We start from the raw sequence: 20,225 nt of genomic DNA on the forward strand, positions 1-20,225 counted from the left end.
GCCAATATAACCCCCCCAATAATCATGTTTCCCCTGTAATGGGTGAAGACCTCAACCCCCCCCCCCCCCGCCAATGTTCCAGCCAAAGTTACGCCCTTGTAATACCATTTAGTTATTATTGATTCTTGTAAGTGTTATATTTGTTATGATGATTGTTTATATCTTCTTGATTTCATCTGTCTCTGGTGTTCCTCTGCCCTGTACCTTGTATGGTTCACCGCATCCCTCTACTGAATCAGCATTTGTAAGATACACTAGTGGGCAAAATTGTGGAAACACCTAGCATTTTTGGCATTACGCTTTAATAATAATTGATACTTTATTGATCCCCGTGGGGAAATTGTTTAAAAATTACTATGCAAATATTGGCGATAATGTTTATAAACCATCAAAGAATGTTACAAATATCATACATTGGATGATTGAATAATTAGCTGGAGCAGCAGTTGAATAAAGTTCTGCGGTCTCTAAAAACTGGAGTTTCCACAATTTCAGCCACTAGTGTACAGTAGATGGGTCTTTTTACCTTAATGTTGAGTACGATAATGTACAATCCCAGCATGTACATAGATATACTTTTTTATAACTACCCGCATTTCATCCATCTTCTCTTCTTAACTTCTAAAGACGTTCTAAAGAAGATAGTTCATATAAGTAATGAATTATGTGGTGCTCAGGGGAACATGGAACCTTATCGGGTTCTTTAAAAGCAGCTTGAGGCAAAAAGCTGTGTTCTACACTTCAGAAAGTTTCTGAGCCTGAGTCGCTGCATGAAAGCCCAGCATTTACATGGTGTAATATTAAACGGATTAAAAGAAGATTAAAAAGATAAAATACATCTGTCCTTTCGGCTTATAGAAATCTTAATTACGTGTCTGTGTGAGCGGGCGTAAGTGTGTGCCCTGAAATGAAATGGTGTCCTTCCAGGGGCCCAAGGGCGCCCCCTGCCTCGTACTCTGTGCTTCCTGAGGTCGGTTCCAGGTCCACCGTGACCTAGTGCTGAATATTGCTATTTACGGAGAGTCATCAGCAGTGATACTTTTCTTTGTACAAGTAGAGGTACATAGGAATCCTGCTGCTCAATGAGACATACATACATATATACGTTGCTTTGCACAAGACAGCGAACCCCACTTCAAATGATCAGATTTGCCTAAATTGCATATGAAAGTTTTGGTATGCAAATGTGGAATTACCACTTAGAACTGCCTAAACAATAATGAATAATAGATTAATTGTAGCTGGTTGTTTCATACCAAAACATTTGTGCAAATTTATAGCTAATATTGTCTGTGTAAAGTGAGACTATGGTAATTTGTAATAAGTGCTTAATAGAGTATTATGAGGTGATAATGAATAATAATTTGACGACTCATTATCAGTTTATATGCTTTAACTCGTGCCGTACTTCTGGCTAGTGAGATGAGGTGGTCCTGAGGCAGCACCCTCTTCAGTATTTTAGAGTTAACGCCATCCCATAATATCCACTAGCATGGTGTTCCCTGGGATCTTGGCACAATCTATAATTTAACAAGGCCCCGGACACGGCCAATCGGAAGCTTGCATCTCTCTCCTGGGTAATTTCCCAAGCACCCCCTTGCTTCTGCTCTCTACTGAATACATCTAAGCGACTTTTGGGCTGAGGGCCTTTTAAGTTGAAAAAAAAAACAATGTACTACATTACTCTTATTTAAGCGTTTCGCGCAGGTGATTGAAGATGTTTTTGGCAGGCGACCCCCCCCCCCCGCGCGCGCGCGTGCGCGTACGCTGGGATGCCCAGCCCTGCCCACTAATCGCTCTGCTGGGCAGCTTTATGCTGCCTTGGGCTGATAATCGTCCCCCTGTAACACCGGTCAGACATGTATCCAGCTCATGTCTCAGTGCCTGATGGGTAATTGTCGATAGACTTGACCCATGGGAATCGTTGGGCTAAGTAAAATAGGCATCTCAGTCTCTGTGCATTGTATTTGATGTTTCAATAAAGCACCCGCCGACAGTTGAACTCTTGTTTGCGACGACCAAATAATCATATATATAACTTATATATATCTCATCATGTATATGATGATATCACAGTCTCCCATTAAAACACGATAATGGCAAGTGCACACGGGTTTCTGAAAGCCATTTTAAACCATCCCCAATTTTTTATTTGGCATTGAAAGGTAGGAACGTATGTGTGTGCTATTGATCCTTTACGTGCATAGTAAACAAAGCTCCATCAAACATAAATAAAAGGCTTATGGTGCTTTTCTACTGCCCCCAAGAACCAAGCCACACCCAAGTTGCACCGCAAAGAGATGGTTTTCCATTGTAAATTATGCGAGCTGTACCCATGTTAACGTGACAACACTTACCCGCTAGGCTGAAAGCGCAACGAAACGGAGCTGGCTGCGTCCCCAACATCTGATTGGTCGAAATGCACAGAGGTTCCAGTGATCTGCATCGATATGGATTACCTGAAGGAAAAAAGTGGCAGATTATATATATAGTTCATTATTAGTAGTATGACACATTGCAATGTATTGATGCATTCCCGATAACTCAGAACTTGAGGATTTCCAATCTTCTCATACTTAAAATATTACTAGAGAACAGCTGAACAGAACGGACTCATAATGCAAATTTACACAAACTAATGATAGTTCCACTAGTGTTTGATGATAACATAAGACAGTGATTCTCACAGACATGCTAGCATAAATTAGCATATAGTAAAGCATGATGTACACGGAGTGCACAGTAAACAAACATCTCTTTGGGTTTATGTCACTGTCACTCTCTAAACCAGGCAACGCCTTTACCGAGCTGGTCTTTCTGCAGTGGAAAATCAAAGCAATATAATCGCGCTATAACTAGTGTGTGTTCGCTTTACGGGTATGGCTTTGTTCCCGTATGCCAGTGGAAAAGCACCATTATACATATTCTATCCAATCACAACACTGGTCAATCACTGATTGTGGAGGAGTATGGATGGTTCCACCACTGAACCTAGTTACCACAAGGAACAATGTCAATGGTGATGGGTAGAATTATAAATATCAGCAGCATGATCAGGCCATACAACTTAATTAACAGCAAAGACAGACTAAACCAAATCTAACCAAGTAATATGATTGCAAGCATTGCCTTGGCTTTGCATGTCATAACAACATATTATGTATGTGTGAAGCACAGAGAGAGGAACAAGCCCATCTACATCCCTGTACTTAATTATTAAGGGTATAAAACAAGAATATGGTGTCATGATGGAGCAATGGAGCAACCAAACGGGATGCTGATCAAGTCACCCTAGTTCAGACTTCAGTCCTCATATCCCAGGGTTCTATTCACCATTCAGAACTAGGTTTTTACAGTATATAAGATGAAACATTTACTTTATTGTTGCATTTTATTTTTTAATCAAAAGAATAATAAAAAGTGTTTCATCATAACTTTTGTGGCAAAAAACATGAAGTAAATATAATCCGTCCATCCATTTTCCACTCTATTTCTTTGAGTAAAGGCTCCAGAAATATGGATATCACTCCAAAGCTAATTGCCAGTATCATTACCATAAGATGTTTTGATGTTTTTTTAATAGAAAGTAAGGGATGTAATATTGACTGAAAGAAACTGTAGTGAGCTAATGGATCAAAATTACCCTTATAAGACAGTTGTGATGAGAGTTGACTTTTCTCCTCTCAATTTCAAAAGCAGACATAGAAATCCATCTACTGTAAACTGTGGCTATTGTCAGTGTGTCACAATTTACACTGATTTCACTTTTCAGCATATCCTGTGTTTGATGGTGTGATAAATTAATCTTTTTCTGTGCCAGTGCACCGAGTCTTCTAAAAGAATACATTAAAGGAAGTTAGAGCCATTTTTCCGCAAGTAAACATTTTATCTCCTGCTGCCCCCCCCCCCCACCCCACCTCCAAGTCACCATGACAAATCATATTCTCCAGAGAGGGAAAGTGAAGGAAAAGAGAAGGAAAATGGCAGGGTCGGAAATTTTAGCACACACAAAGGTAGGGTCTCAGTTCGGGCGTGCTGTTTGACTGAGAGCTCGTTAAAAGTGCCTGGCCTTCAACATAGGCTACATAGTAGCCTCTGCCAGTGTGAAACCAGAGTGTCTCTTTGTGTTCATTATACAAGCATAAAAACATAATGAACATTAGAGGAAACACCTAATGGGAAAATTATTCAATAGAAAGACTGCAGATATCATCATTACTTTACTGCTTTCGTCCACGGCTACTTACAGTTTTGTCAATTTTATACAGATGGATCCTTAAGGCTGGTATAACAACCCCCCCCCCCCACCCACCCACCCACACACACATACACACACAGGTTAAATGCCCATTTTATCCTAGCTGTTATGCTATTATTGCTATCATGCTACCTGCTTCCCTACATTATGTCATACTTGGTGTTTCCCTGCATTGTATCACACTTTCCAAAGTGCTTTCCATTCATTTTCAGTGTAATAACCACTTTCTTGGGTTTGTGTTTCAGCTCATAACCATTTCCCAAAGACCTCAGGGGGCCACACTGATCCATAGTGAGTGATTATGAAAACAACAATAGCTATTTCTCTGCTTTCATTCGTCAAACATCACTCCTGGAACACAATATCAACATGTGTTGAATGTGGACTGCCCGAAAAACGTAGCTGCAAAAAGCAAAGTTATTACTATCCCTTTGACTTCCTTTAAACCTCTAAGCCCAGGCAATATTTCTTCACACAAAAGGCAGATTGCCTCCATTCTGTAGATTTGTGCTATAATAATAGAGCTGAAAGGATACACTCTTTGCCCTGTTCGGGCTGAATTCACGCTGGCTTTTGTGGATGTGGGAGCCAGGGAATCTTGGCTGTGATGTTCTGTTCTCAGTAGTTGGAATAAATTATTCACTTCCCCTGTCAATAAAGTGCTAATTTTAAGAAGATAAGGTTTCAGATCAGTCTTCCTTTCTAGGGTATGAAAATAACACATTGTATTTAAACTCCTTTTCTCCATTTTTCTGTGTTCCCTTTATAGCATAAATCCCTCCCCCAACACCCCGTAGGGAACTCAATATATGTTTCATGTTACTATATGCAATAATGGGCCAAATTGTAACTTCCTTTTAATAACCTTGCACGACAGGTCAGCCCTGCTAAGATGCCCATAAAGAATATATATGTGTGTCTCGCTGAGAGAAGTGAAGCTGCCACCCAATTACTCCTTTCCTTTCCAGCTCTGTCCTCATGGTGGGAAATTTCGCTGTAGCTCTTCTACTTCCTTCCCGTCTTTATTCAAACACAAATGGTGCATTTTTTTTAAAGCCAATAGTTTTCCCAGCATCTCATTCTGAGCGTCACACTCGGCGAGCTCGATCCCGAGCGCCGCTGAACACACATATATCTGCAAGCGGGAGGATTTACAGGCCTGCGAACGATGTAACGAGTCACACACTGTGGATTTCAAGGCACATTTTACAGCGGGGGGGGGGGGGCTCATCTATCTGTGCTCTTACGCAATTTCACATAATCACTGCTGCTTTTCCAGCAGACTCTTGCCTTTTCTTTCCTTCACTGTTACGCTTGCATTCATTTTTGTCCTCCTTTTATGTTCGCTGTCTCTCTCTCTCTCTCTCTCTCCACCTATAGCTCTAATGATTGAGTTTGACAGCGTCAATTCCTATAATGCACATGCAATCACAGGTGTGTCCATTTTGTGCAAAAACATTTCATGTTACGTTTTCAGTGTGCTAGTGAAATGTGATTTTTTTTTTTGTGAATTTTTAAAATTTAATCTAAATTGTAAAACATAACAATGCTTAAAATAAATAAATGGGTTTGTGGGACAAACACAAAGTCGGTTATCCTGCTATAACAGGATACGACAAATGATATTTTATTCATGAATACTAAATTTTATTTTGTTAAAATAATGTAAATGATTTTCCATTGTAAAAGTGTTTACATTCTGTAGTTCAAGCAATAACTATTGGATTCATTTTCTGGTCTAATATAAACTCAGTCACTGAGGGATAAAATTTTACTATATACTTCTTGTAGCATGGAAATTTTCATCTTTCCTGCGAGCCCATGGTCATGTAAAAGTGAATAGCTGTCTCAGTTTAACGAGGCCTCATAATTAGGTCTTCCAGAGGTTGTGTCATAACCAAGGCCACAAATAATCAGTCCCAGTTGGTTATTTGGTGACTTATTTTTGATGGTTCAATCAGTGCTGAGATTCCCTGCATAGTCACGGTCTTCCATTATAACACGATTGGTGGCTCGTTAAGATGAAGAGGCACATATGTGCCTGGATTGGCCACAGCTAAACAGGCTTCCTGGAACGGGCAGCTTGGCTCTGCCACAGCACGGAGCCCAGGATGCTGGGATTAGCCAGGAACAGCTCGCCGTGGATCTGGAGGCAAGGCCGTCGGAGAGCTAGCGAGGATGAGGGAAGTTTCACCAGCAGATGGGGAGAGGAAATGAAGAGCTTTTGAGTTTAAACAGCCCTGGTGATGTGGGTCATTTGGGGAACTGTGGCATCGCTGGAATAGAAAGTAAAGACTGCAGATGCAGGAAAAAAGTCCCCCCCCCCCCAAGCTCTCACCTGCCTCCAGGGGAAATGTCCCTTTTACAAAATTCCCGACTTATTAAGACAAACTATTACCATCACTACTAGGTAAATTGTTTAGAAATCTTGCATAAGACCATTGTATTTTTTTTATCAGGAAGACTCATGCATTGAAGTTCAATGCATATCAAAAGGCTTGTTTTGCATTAAAAAATACAGTAGATTTGTTAGCATGAAGGTAAAATAATTTACATTCAGAAGAACATGAACTTTATACAGGTATTCAGAACAGTGGCCACAGTTGAGTTCAATTCAATCATGGATTCAACCAAGGATTTTAAACCTTTGGCATGGAGCTGTATTAAACAGATAATTCTATTACCAAAAGTCTGTCCATCCATCTATCCATTCATCCATCCATCCATTCATCCATCTATACATCCATCCATCCATTCATCCATCCATCCTCTGGCATTGGTAACTTATTATTAATCTTTTTTTTGGAATTGAATTCACTGTTTATTTCACCCGATCATGCTGCTGTATTTGTTCACCTAAACGTTACACATTTATATAATGTCTTGTGCACCCCCCATTTAGTACAGTCTTGTGTTCTGCACTTTACGTTCTGTGAAAACCCTCCCCTAGCACTTCATGTCTGTATGGCACACTGTGGTCCTGGGAGAATGTTATCTTCCACATGAACCCAGAAACCCTTTGCCAGCTGCAGATGATGGTAAAGATTAAATGGTTCTTTAATTTCGCAAAGAAGATTAGCCATAAGAAAAACAAGTACAGGAGGACAAAATCACTTCTGAAGGATTCATAAACAAGGCAGGAGTCCCAGTGTGATGAAATTAAAGTATCTTCTTTTGTCTGACAAACTCCGCAGGGGACATAACAAGCAGTCAAAATCCTTTCGCTATGGCGCTTTTTACATTTAAAAAAAATAAAAGATATTTTTAAGATAAAAGGAGGGAAGAAAAGAAGAAAGACAGCACATTGCTGTGAAGAAGAAGCACACCTGTGATGAAGCAATTAACAGCATAGTACTGTCACTGTCTCACCCATGACTCCCTGGCCCACCAATCAACTGACTCCGGAATAACAAGGGCATTCTCCCCACCCTGATATCACAGCTGTTTTTGACATACAGTACCAAGCACCAGTACACTGGCTAAAAAGCTATTATACATGCATTGCTGATGGAATTTGCTGACACTTTAAGTAAAATATCTACAGTGATACCCTTGAATTTGAAACTGAATGGAGAACAATCCCATTACTTATTAAGTTTCTAAGAAATCTTGGTAAGAACATTTGTGTAAGGCATCACATGTTCTGTTAGGAAAATGAGTACGAAAGTGTAACATGCTAAGAGATCTTAAAACAGGCCAAAAGAGTCTATGTGTGCTTTGCTGAGGTGGAAATTCCTATGATTTTGCGATGAAGTAGAACAGATCAGAGGTGACGATAAGGAGATTGTGGGATTTGAGGAATGAAGCGGATGAAGTTAAATCACTGTAGTCGGTCACTCGGGGTCAAATGCAGGTTTTTCATTTTAGAAGCCCCATAACTGAATATTCACCAAACAGGTCAAAAGAGATGGGTTCACACTGAGCTTTTCCAAATTATCTTGTTTGCAAATGTCCATGTGGGAGAAACTTTCTTTAATCCTTCATAAGATCCTTAATGTTTAGTATTCCGGTCCTTCTTTTGTCAGGGGTTGGCTGTCCTGGGTTATTCTCTGTGTAGGGAGCCATCCACTGGCCCGACGATGGAATTCAATTGGGCAGCTAAAAGCTCTGAATGCATGTACTGTAGGTCTTTCTGAGCACACCTAGAAGTTACCTACCCTTTTAGGTAAAACAGAAAGAATCTCACTGCAATTTATGTATTTTAGTAATTGTGTAAGAATCTGTCCTGGGTATGATGTTAAACTGCATCCAGGCCTGCTAACGGTCCTCCAACATGCAGGGGAGAATTTTGGGGCTCGGTGGTGGGATTGGCACTCCAGCCACTGTAAAACATTTCATGGCAGCTAGGTCCACACAGGCACCACCCCCTTCTGCTCTCCATGGGAGTAGCTCTGCTACAGCTGCCTGCAGGAAGGCTGCACACATCAAGAAGGAGATGGGGGAAAGCCTTCAGGAGCCTCGTCTCTGGAAGAGTCAAAACCATCGGAGAGCTAATAGGTTCAAGCCTGTTGGAGATCGGGGCTGATGTGGTGCTGAGGTGTCCCCTGCTGCATGGTGGCACTTGGGTCCCAGTTTGAGGCGGGCCATCTGAGTAGGCATGGAACATCTTGTCTCTCCAGCAAGATGACCTGATAGCTGTTGCTGTGGTGGATTGGCTCCTCCTGATGGTGTCTGAAGTCACTTCTTTCAACAAGCATATTATGAGGCTCAGGATAAGGCACTCCTTGGGTGTCTTGTCTATTGTCTCAGTATATGCTCCAACCATGTTGAGTGATGTTACATTGAGGGAGACCTTTTATTCGCAACTTCTCTTAGTGGTTAATGGGTACCCATGAGGTGACATTCCTCTGGCCATGGGTGACTTCAATGCGACCACTGGCACTGATGGGACTGGCTATGAGGACTGTGTTGGTCCCAATGGGTCTGGAGACAGGGGTGAGAGTGGCTCTATGTTCCTTGACTTTGCGAAAAGTCAGGGGCTGTGGGTTGCTGGATCCTGGTTCCAATGCCCCGAGCTGTACCATTAGACTTGGTACTCCAATACTGGTGGTGCAGCAAAGGAGATTGATCACATCCTCGTGGGCAGACACTGAAGGCTTCTAGTTTGTGAATTCTGACCACAGACTTGTTGTTGATACTCTAAAGGTTCAGCTTAGGTCCAGTAGGCTACCACCGTCTTGAAGAATGAGGCTGGACTTAGCCAGACTCCAAAATCAGGCTGTTTCTGATGAGTTTGCATGCACTTTGTGTGAGGAACTTGCAGACTTTGGTGTGACTGCTGACTCTAATGTGATGTGGGAGACCTTTCGTGATAAGACCCTGAAGGTTGCCGAGGATTGTGTTGGTGTTGCTGGTGTTCCTAGAAGGAAGTGTTTCATTTCACAGGGCACCCTGGATATTATCGAGAGGAATCGCAGCACACAGCTTGGTGGCAACTCCAGTCTGTACCAGGAACTGAGGAGGATGGCTGTGAGGGCTCTGTGGGCAGATAAGGAGGCATCTGTTGGATGAATCTGTGAGCAGGTGACACACCATCTGTGGTCTAGTGACCCACGTCCAGCGTACAGAGGAATCAAAGTATTACGTACATCTGAATCTGTTCCTCAGAGACTTGTAGTCAGGGCAGGTGATGGAACAGTCCATACAAATGACACTGCAATTGTGACCCGCTGGGCCGGCTACTTTGAGCAGTTGTTTAAAGCTGATCTCCCAGCTAGGACATTGGACACCTCTGGGTCCACGGTTCTTGAGGCTGATCCTCCGAACAAGTGTGAACTACACAATCACACTGAGACTGCACAGGTGGTGAATCAGCTAGGGGTAGGGAAGGTCGCAGGGATCTGTGGTATCCGGGGTGAACTTCTCCAGGCTGGTGGTAAGGCTGTCCTGGCATTTCGGGCAATCTTTCCTTCAATTTGGGAGTCAGGCATCATCCCAACTGACTGGAAAACAGGACTTGTACTGCCTATCTGGAAAGGGAAGGGTGATCACCTGCACTGCTCTCAGTGCTGGCTAAGGTCCTTGCTAGGGTCATCCTTAAGAGGATCCATGATCACTAGCTCACCTACCAGTGACTGGAGCAGTCTGGTTTTACACCTAAGAAGTCTACCATTGACCGCATCATGGCACTGAGGGTTCTCATCAAGGGCAAGCAAGAATATCGGCAGAGGTTCTTTGCAGCGTTTGTCGATTTTCGTAAAGCATTTGACTTAGTTGATCAAGTTGCCCTGTGGGTCTGCCTGGGGGGTCACTAGCCAGAAATCCTGAGGTGTTTTATCATGTGGTGGGTGTTGCAACACGCTGCATCAGTGCATGCTCTCCAACCTGACCAGTGTTGGAATGTTTTAGCTGGTTAGTTTAGTATTGTCCTGATCACTTTTAGGCTTCCCTCATAGTTGACTAACTCCATTCATCCTGGGCAGCAATGCTGTTTGGGATCCATTTCCAGCGGTTAAGGCAATATTCCCAATCGTAATACAAATTCAGCTTAATCTCGAGTCAGGGACACAAACTAGTACGTTATGGGCATATTTGGTCTATCTAGCTGAGGGACTCCCTAGAAGCAGTATATCTGTGTAATACAACTCAGGGGCTGAACAGCAAGACAGTATGTTTGGTCATCTCTGTTTAGGGATTGCCCGAAGTCAGTATGTCTACCTCATTCAACTCAGATGCTGAAAGTCCAAAGCCAGCATGTTTGGTTAACTAGCTCAGGGACTGGCTCAGTATGTCTAACTAATTCAAAACAGATGCTGCAAGCCCAAAGCCAGCATGGTTGGTTATCCAGCTCCAGGACTGAATTCAGAGGCTGCCAGGTAAGAATCAGCATGGTTAATTAGTTAGTTCATGGACCAGATCAACGGTAGTATGTCTGACAGAATCAACTCAGCGGCTTAGATAGCAGCTTATCATTGTCTAGTATAATGCATCTACTCTCTTGCATTATAGCAGAGTGAAATGACAAATCAGCAAGCTAGGAATGCTGTGTCTGACTTTTAACCAGGAATTATGGTAACGCCACCATTTAGGAATTTACCAGAGTTAGCAAGTTCAGACAACCAAGAAGTAATTAAAACAGTTTATTTGCTAAAACAACATGCATCTATCCGCATTCAAAACCACGACACAGAGGCCAACATAAATCTAACCTAAGTGGCTACTTAGTTGCATCATTACAGATGTTAATTACGCAATACCTTATGGAAGCTCTGATTACAAAGTGTCTCTTCAGTAAAGGCTACACATGGTGAATATGTGAATATATAATAGCCACAGCTACCATAACAATGTATTTTTTTAAAGATGGTGATAGACCAATCTCTGATGGGTTGTTGGGGTATTAGAGATATTGGTTTTACTTAAAGATTCTGGTTTTACTGCATGGATGTGATATCTTTTAAGGTACCCAAAAATATCAGGTTTCCAAACTAGTGGTCAATTGGAATGTTAATGGTGGGGTCATTAGGGCCTTTTGGTCACTGGGGGGGCAAAGCCTTGCAAGAAGGCAAGAATTCTCCAGTTCCATATATCTTTTGTAATGCTACAGTATATTTCTCTTAGACTTGAGTGTTATATCGGTGGCACTGAGACCATTCAAATGAGACCAAGCATCACTATATACATTGACATCAGACAATGCTTTTCTCATTTTGGCTTTCTGCGTGACCATGTGGGACCTGAGGCTGGGACAGGGAGGTGGAGGGGGGAGGTGTTAGGATCGGGGAGTCTGTGAGGGTCTGCCTGTGGGGTGTTTTGCACACAATGAGGTGATGAGGTGTGATTTTTGATGTGGCAGTCAGATGGCCTAAGACCAGCTTCGTCAGAGCTGACTTGGTAGTTCTTCTCTGAGTGAGAAGCAGCACAAGCCCAACGGAGCTCAGGGCCTCACACCTGCCTTGGGCCCATAGCTTCCAGGATAGGCTCTGGACCCCAGCAATCCTGCACAGGAATGAATGGATCCTTCTTTTATTCTGTGGAACCCCTTCTTACTGTAGCCTTTTCATTACATTCATTTTTTCAGTCTCTTTATAAAACTCAGCTAAGCTAACCTCGTCAGACATCACCATATAAATTATATAAAAAGGGACAGACTACATATCATTTCTTGTGTTCCATATGTCATGCATTTAATAGACAGCAAATAAAAGTGAAATCCAGAGGCACTTCCCTTTTCTCTATTGCACCTTCGGAAGAAGGAGCTTGTAAATTGGCTGTGGGCAGAGAGGTAAAAAACAATTATGTGTGTGGTGTATACACTGAAATGAGTCCTGAGCTATTTCTATAATGAAGTGGAAAGTTGACATGTTGGCTTTATGTGACCCCTGATATTGTCTGAATGCTGGAAAATGACTTCACTATATTGCCAGGCCCGGAAATGAATTGCCAATTACGGCTGAAGGTTTCTGATTGGCCCTTAGGTAACGTTTAAAGTTGCAGGCAGGAATGGGGAAAAAGACACCGCAAAATTAATACATGCTTTATTTGTTTATTTATTTAGTTATTATATTTCTTGCCGGAAAGCATACTGTATTACCAATGTATACAATTCTACAGTGAGGTTCTTAATATTATATTTTAACAAATAATATTCAGAATGTATTTATATGTTTCTGGTTTCCATTCATATATATTTGATATTTTTAAGATCACTGCCAAAACATTAATGTGATGTATTTTTACTGTAAATTTATTTTAATTTAAAAAAGCCAATCCAAAGCCAATACTGTTGGTAAGACTCCCCCGAACCACGAGGCTTAAATACTATAAAATGTGCAGAGAGGAAGAAACAAACAAGGCCACACAAAACATCTGAATTTTGAAGATGAGGCGTATTTAAACTCTCTAGAGATCATCTTAGGGGTGTATAAATTACATCGCATATATGAATGTGAAAGACTCTTTAGACTGAAAATATCCTTTTTAAATAACCACAAGCTAAAAACAATGTTTATATTCACCTCCAATGCAAAACTTACAAACAAACAAATAGCCCAAAAATCTAGGGTAAAATATATGTTATCAAAAATTGCAAATAATTACAAGACTTTAAATGAAGGAAGTCGCTCCCGTATCTCCAGGTTACTCCTAGCTGTTAATTTGAATATAAAGAGATTGGGGGGTATGTTGTTTGCAAAGGACTCCCAGTATCAGCCCCAGTTCATACAGTTCCATACTAGCACAGGAGAACTGGATTTCCACACCGGTGCTTTGTCCTGCCTTTGCAAATGCTGTTTCAGAGCAAGACCAAGTCAGCAACGATAAAGAACAGCATGTCTTATACAGCACAGGATGCTTAGTGCTGCTACATAATGTCTGCGTGTAAGGACCAGGACGCAGATTTACAAGCCGTGAAAGGAATAACCGGTATGCTGAAATCTGTCAGAGAGCCAAACGTTTGACGTAACTGCTGCAAGTTAGAAAAATTTAAGAGCTTCAGCTAGAGGGAACAGCAGCTAACAAAATGTCCTAAATTAATGAAAATGTATAAATATTTATATGCACATTAATATGTTTAACAGTCAGGAAAAAGATTTCCAGATGTGAACATGTACATCAGAAGTATTTGTACACAACCTCATCAAGATGCACCGTGCAAGAAATAATTTTGGTTGCTCTCCCAGTTCACTGAGGACTAAATTATTATCAGTCAGGAAACAATCATTGTCCTTTGCTGCTGGTATTCTATTCATTAATCACCTCCTCAAGGCAGACTTATAGAAACAGGGTCAGAAAGGCAGTAAACTGCAACGTTCAAGTTAATTGAAGTAAATAGCTGCAGTTCCTAAGGAGAACAAATCCTCCCAGGGCTTCATCTGAGCGACGACAAACGTGTAAACAATCTGCATGCAAACAATGTGCAAAAGAGCTGATTTTACTCACTTCGCACCTTTTCAGTAATGCCAATCTGAATTATGAATGCACATTCTAGTCAGCATAAAACAAAGCAAAATAAATACTTATCAAGGCATATAGCTTTTAGTATTTGAATTGAACTACTAAATACATTAAAGAAAAAAAAGCTTTTCCCGACTAATGGTTTTATAAACTCAAAAAAACATCCTAATGTTTTTTTCCCTTACCTTCCCAGAGATTATACATTTATATTTTACAAATGCTGCATTATTTATGCGGCAAATAAATAGTGAAACATGTTGGTAAACAGTTAGAACAACAAAAATAATAATAAATACTAGAATCAATGACGTACATTGTATTTTGTTTAAATTACAAATCAATAATCATTAACTTGTGCATAAAAGATATAAAATTGCAACTTAATAAAACAATGACTCCTTGCTGCTCTTAATGTTTTTCCTGTGGTGTGAGGAGCAGCCAGATGTCTCAGCAGGGCAACAGTATTGCCTCATACCGTCAGGGTTGGGGGTTGAGCCTTGCCCCCCCCCCCCGCTCAGTGTGTGTGCACTTTCCATGTCTTTCCATGTCGTATTGGTAGCATTTAGATTTATTGACATCACTAAATTGCCCATTGTGTGTGCAAGTAGCAAGTATGTCCTGTGATAGACTGGCATCCGGTCCAAGATGTACTTCTTGTGCCCCCCCCCCCCCACACACATAAACCTGACCAGGATAAGTGGTTGGAATATGAATGGGTTTGTTGTATGACAGAAGACAAGTTGCAAAAGTAATTGTCTTCAAAATGTTAATTTTATCTTCATTGTTTTAGACACCAATGGATTGCTAATACATTACCAATCTACGCAGATTTTCAGCATGTAGCATCCTAGATTAATTTACCATAATATATGCCTATTCATTAATACACAAAAAGCATATTGAATAATTATTATGATGCACATGGTATTGGTCAGGTCCTCTTGGAATGTTTTACTAATCAGTACTGATTGATTATGCATATGAAAATGAGAAAACTTTAAGAGGTTCATGAAAACATCAGGGAGGTTAATGTAGAGGACTGTTCAAAATGAAAATGACAGGGCGCACGGTCAGGCCCAGGAATTTATGGCCGTTCGCACTGTCATCAAAGGGAAACAGACTTCCGTGGGTGTTTTTCTTTTTGAAGCGTTCCCTCTCAAACTGCCCCAAAGCCTGGCAGTCTGTCACAAAGTCACTTGAGAAGTTCTGATAGACAGTGTAGGTTGGTGGCATGGTCTCCAAGGACTGACAAGGTGAGGCAGACACTGTCCCTGTCACAGATGTCTGTTATCTTTCATGACACAGGTGTTACCGGTGTTTGTGTGTACGGGGGATGATTGACAGGTCTCATCAGAGACCATTTAATGACACCCCCAACCACCAATTAAAGCTCATCAAGACCTCAAATTGAATGTCGTTAATAAATTATGTATGCACTTGGTAATGCCACATAATCTGGATATTAGAAAGTCAAAGGTGTATCCATTATTAATGAAGCCAAATTGGACTTTAATAACTGCTACACCGAATTCTACACTGTGGATGAAATCACTTATGTTAATATGGGTGTATTATTAATGGCCAAGCTATTTCCTAAAATGTTAACTGACGGGTGCAACTCAAGGGCAATTCTGAAGATGGACGACCCTGTGTTCCCCAGAATGGCCAGTCTACTTATTTATTTATTTATCCACCTGTTGTCAGGCAGCCTGATCATTATATCAATAATTTCCCCATTAAGCTATTAGTTAATATTTAAGAGGCACAATTAGCTGAAATGATGCGCGCTATGCCGACAATTGTATACCTTTAACTGCATAATGCATTATATTAGGATTTTTAAGTGCTTTCGAACCAGAAACAAAATGTAGGGATATTAAAGATTAATTTAATGTACTGTTTATTATATGTATATATTAGTGAGCCTGTTCTCTCTCTGTGTATCTATAAAGTTTGTTTCAAATATTTATTTGTGTGTAAAACGTTGTTTTTTTTCTATATTTGATTCATACACACATTTGGAACACCATTCCAAACAGTACCTGCTAATGAAATTCAGAACAATTTAAAATTTTTACTTAAAATGAGTTCTCTAAGCAAATATAAAGAATGATAGTTCCCGTTGTCTGTTATTTAGATATTTATTTGACATCCTAATATGTAAACAGCTGTATATTGACTGGAAATGTTGGGGGTCATTACCTAATTCAAAAGTAATTCTTTAGCTGACTGTCCTCATGGTACATAGATGGTTTTAAGATACAACATACAAACGTTATCTCATTGTACTCGTTACAGTGACAATTAATCTTGTATCTTGTATGATTGGTTTTACTTGTATGCATTTTTTCTAAATAATTAATATAACTTCCAAATGTACATGAGATTTTTTATGTACATTTGGCCCGCCGTATCTGCATGTTCCACATCTGGAAACTAAGAAAGTCAAGAAAGCTTGAAAAAGAAAAGCACAGATTGTTTGAGCATTGTTCACCTGGAGTCTCGTTATCCCCTACTGTTGTTGTGTGCACAACTTTTTTTCTTGATATTATTCCTTAAACAGTACAATATATCACTTATTTATATAGTGTTAACATTGTGTTTGGTATTATAAGTAATCTGGAGATGATTTTAAGTATATGGGGGGAGGTGTGTAGGTTATATCCAAATACTATATAAGGGACTTGAGTGTCTCTGGATATTAGTATCCATAGGGGAGCCTGAGGATACTGAAGGATGACTATATATATTTTGGCTTTATTTAGAAGAGGGCAGTTGAAATAAACAGTACAACTGAACCTAAACCAAAAATTTAAAAGACACTATTCATCCCACTACAGTTACACTCATCATGAAGAAAACAGTCTGATATAACTGTGAGTCAAACCAGCGCTGATCATCCACAAAACCCAGCCACCCAGAAGCCAAATGGACATGGGTGTTGATGGGACAACGGAAGCCCACACACTTTAAGGGAGTGTGCAAAAAATGCCAAAAAATATTAAAACATTACCGTTAAGCCAGATTTTTCCAGAAGAAGAGTGTAATGTTTGATACTGCACATTATTGGAAGAACACTTGGTTGCAGCAGTATAATATGCTTTTCTGCTTCAGAGACCATGGTGTTTGTAATCATAGCGCAGGCAAACTATGTTATGAAAAGCAACACTTCTGAAGAATTATTTATTTATGTGATGCATGAGATTTGCGCCTGATCACCTACTCAAACAGGGACCAGAACGCAGGTAAAAAGTAAACTGACAGACCGACAGGGCCGTCACAGTGGGGTTTTTCGAAAACTTTTGGGTACGAACTCTCCAATTTTGAAGGTAAAGATGAGGAATCCGTCACTGGATGGATGGATAGATAGATAGATAGACAGACAGACTGCCTGTTTTCCTGTGACATTTTGCGTACATTTCTCATAGATATTTAGGAACTGCAAAGCCGATCATCAGCAGGCCCACAAGCACTGCAAAATCAAGTGTTAGATACAATATAAATCTTATATTTTCTTGCTATTTGTTTAACAATTAATTGTTTGTTTAAGGATGTGTTCGATAAACTATAATTTGCATAATTTACATAACCTGGCTGCTCATACTCCTTGCCAACAGAGAGACACCGTGCATTGAGATGCAAGGACAGTATGCTGACTGTCAGAAGCACATCATCAGAAAATGCCTGGAGGCAGCATCCTTTCTTTAAAGGGCTTTTTAAACGTCAGTTGTAAATTAGTATTGTAATGTTCCAGGGTAAAACAAATGTGATTTATCCAACTAAATACATATCCGAGTTATAAATCATTTCACGAACACACACAGCAACTTACTACAAACTGAAGTCTCAGGTGAACCTTTTGCTGGCATGAAACAGTGAAGGCAGAGCTGTTCTTCAAAGGATGTACAAACAATGGATCAAGTCCCAACAGAAGCCCTACTTTTCTACCGCCAAAAGTGCAGAATTTTCAATGCAATATCCACAAGCAAAACAGTGAAAATATTTCAATAAAGCAGCAGTTAAGCAAAAAATGCAACTCGTGCTTGTGTTGTACTGTTCAACGGAATACTCAGGTTATCTATAATACACCATGTAGGTCATGGACTCATACATGAGCAGTAAAATATTATTATTATAGAATTAGACAAGCAAACTGTAGCATAACAAATCATATTATAGCCACCTGTTTTCAGTAACAACTTATCTGCTTACGGTTGCATTAATTCAGAGCTCAGGAGCCATAAGGTGGGCCGAGACAGTTCATTGCACAGAATGTATTCACACTTACTGACATCCATTAAGAGTGAGCCAATCACTTGAACTGCATGGGTTTAGATTGTGAAAGGACTAAGATGAAATAATAGAGCAGTCTCAAGGTGTAATACATAGAAACAACAATAATATCAGGCTAAGGAGCTTCGGAACTAAAGAAATATTACTGACTTTTTTCTGTCCCTGAAATTGTTTTTATTATTTTATTTTATTTATTATTTTATTCCATTGTTTAAGGTGACAGTGTGTAAAAAGCTTAAATATCTTTAAAAGGGTCAGCCTACATTTCAGTTGTGTCAAGTCCTTTGTTCATGTTTAAGCTGAATTCAGAGTGAGTGAGTTCTATTACAATCCATTCCTTTTATTAAGGTTCCTCTGAATGAGAAATCCCGGAATCCCCACTTTTCTGCCGACAGCGAATATACAGAGTATATTTTCCCAGATAATTTTCCTCTCTGTTAAGTGTGCATGACGCCTTTCTCTTATGCTATCTTCCTGGTTCCCAATGCTCAGCATGGGGTAACGGCAGAGCAGAACATAAGCGCACGTCTCTCCTGAAGCAGAAGACTGGCTGACAAAAATGAGGAACACTATGAAAATAGCAAGAGGTGCAAATGCAGCTCTGATAAGCAGTGACTGGGTATGGGGCCTAACCAAAGCGGCAATCACAGACAGAGCCATTACAGCACAATAGCTGCAGCTCCTCCACGTATCATTTATGCCAGGAGTCTCTCCTCCAATGGCACATCTGTTTCCACACCATTGGCTCTGGGCACAATGGCGGATCACAGCCAACACACACACGGCATTGCTGCAATGTTACAGTAATGTCTAGAGAGGGCTCTTGCTTGATGATGAAATGTCGATGAAAGGCCGCTGGTCGCCAGAGCAGGAATAAATCACAGTCTTCACTGAGCTGCTAATGTAGAGTTTTTGGGCCGGATATAATGGTGGTACCTTGTGTAAGCACTCACCTGAATATAAATCGCCGCAAATCAATCGGTGTGCAATGCGGGTGAAAGGGGGAGCGAGTCACATTCTTACGTCTTCAATTCCACGACAGCCTTATCTTAAGGTGTGTTTAAATGGTACATCTTCATAGCTGAGTACGTTATCTATACATAACAATGCTAGGTTAGTGTAAACGCTGATGGTATTTGGGTATGTCATGTACGTTATTTCCTACACCACATTTGATAATATCTGATGGACTGAAACATTATGATGGTGGTGGCAAAACTTGAGGAGGCTTCTTTATAAAAGAAGAATATGCCTGTTTATAAGCCCTTTATAAAATTAACAACCACCAACCCACAGATAACATGCTGAAAGATAGGGAGGTCTCACACCGGATGGTAAAGCACATAGACGGTGGGTAGTTTACACAGCAACTAGAGACACACAAGGGTTGGACAGGGTTCACGCAACACACAGGCAAGAGCACATACGACAGTCAAGAACGAAACAAGTATTAACAATAACACACACAGCGGCTATTTGCAATTTCCCAGCATGATCCGGTGCTACAATGTCATGCTCTTGCCATCATAGGAAGAGTGTAATGGCTATTTTAATATTTAATTTTTCTGAGCAGATGTTGGGCATTAATTGACATAAGCAAAGTTACAATGGATCTAATATGACTATGCTGCTTTTTAAAGATTTTTCTTTACCTATTTGAGAATGATGTTGTTAGCATTTGCAGTTAAGTGTGTCCTGAATCAGTCCTGAGGCCAAACTGCAGCACCGCACAGCAGGACGTACGTTCAAACGCAGCGTCTCGTGCACATCTGAGGACCCC

Source organism: Paramormyrops kingsleyae, chromosome 7, assembly GCF_048594095.1.
Source record: "Paramormyrops kingsleyae isolate MSU_618 chromosome 7, PKINGS_0.4, whole genome shotgun sequence".
NCBI lineage: Eukaryota > Metazoa > Chordata > Actinopteri > Osteoglossiformes > Mormyridae > Paramormyrops > Paramormyrops kingsleyae.